The 1,122-nt window shown below is 38.4% G+C and overlaps 1 non-coding gene across 1 annotated transcript; it reads right to left on the bottom strand.

Annotated features, from left to right (window-relative positions):
- Positions 1-203: 203 nt before the first annotated feature.
- On the bottom strand, positions 204-417 carry LOC129878014 (small nucleolar RNA U3). Its single transcript, XR_008763715.1, has one exon. It is a non-coding gene; the product is annotated as a small nucleolar RNA U3 (small nucleolar RNA).
- Positions 418-1,122: the final 705 nt, after the last annotated feature.

The raw sequence follows: 1,122 nt of genomic DNA, 5'->3' as shown, positions 1-1,122 counted from the left end.
ATAGGCGTATCGTTGAAGATCATTACTTTCCAGCTATTTGGTGAGTCCTTCTTGTATTTGAGGAACTTTTTATCCTTTTATTATTGTTAAATATTATGTTTCTTTTGAGGTAGACATGGACATATTATTGGCACCATGTGATACTGTTAGAGGCTTTGTAGACAGAGTTTGATTATGTAATTGGAGCAGTTCTCCTTTGTAAGAGTTTGTCAGACAACCATTAGGCCATCCCAGCAGCACCGATGGGCGCTGAGAACGATCATCTACGGTACCATGACCCAAAAGCCATGGATGCTGTTAATCACGCTCTGGTCTAATGATTATAATTCATCCACCAAACTTAGTTTCCTGTCTCCTTAGAAATCAAGGATACAGTGGTACGAGCCTATAGAACAGATCCTGTTCAAGTAAGGTCGTAGCAGTTCTCCTTTGGAACTACTTCTTTTAAGGATTATTTCTTTCATTTGATGTTGATGATGGAAAGCCCACATAAGTATTCTTATTTTCACTTAAGTCTTCCGCTGAAAAATTTGGTATCAGAGAATAGAGTTCAAGAGTCCTAGGATGTCTATAAATTCATGTCTAGTAGAGTCTTGCTTATGGGTATGTCGTGCACCATACTTATAATGAGGAGGCTATAGGACATTAGGAATTGTTTCACTTATTTCATAATCTGAGTTCGTACGATAGATTTTAACTCTATAAAACTTCCTTACTAATTCATACATTTACACGTTGCAGACCATGCCTCTTGAACATACTACAAGTCATAAAAATACTTCCAGAACTGAGGTTCCACAATCAGAGATACCTCCACCGAGAACTAGGGACTGACTTGCAAGGTCTACTGAGGTACCCCCAATACCTACTATTCAGACTACTCCTACTTCAGAGGTAGAATTCAAAGGAGAAATTGTCATGCTAACTCCACTGGTAGCTGCCCAAATGGTTATTCATGGTTCACCAACTCCTTGGTCTAACTCTCAAGAGTCATCTTCCACTTCAAGGATTAGAGATTTTTTGATGATGAACCCACCAGTCTTCTTAAGGTCTAAGGTTTAGGAGGATCCTCAAAATTTCATTAATGATATATGGAAGATCTTGAAAGAGATGCATACTATC

This window comes from Solanum dulcamara, chromosome 12, assembly GCF_947179165.1.
Source record: "Solanum dulcamara chromosome 12, daSolDulc1.2, whole genome shotgun sequence".
Classification (NCBI taxonomy): Eukaryota; Viridiplantae; Streptophyta; class Magnoliopsida; order Solanales; family Solanaceae; genus Solanum; species Solanum dulcamara.
The sequence above is the reverse complement of the archived record's forward strand: the minus strand, read 5'-3'. Positions and strand labels throughout refer to the sequence as shown.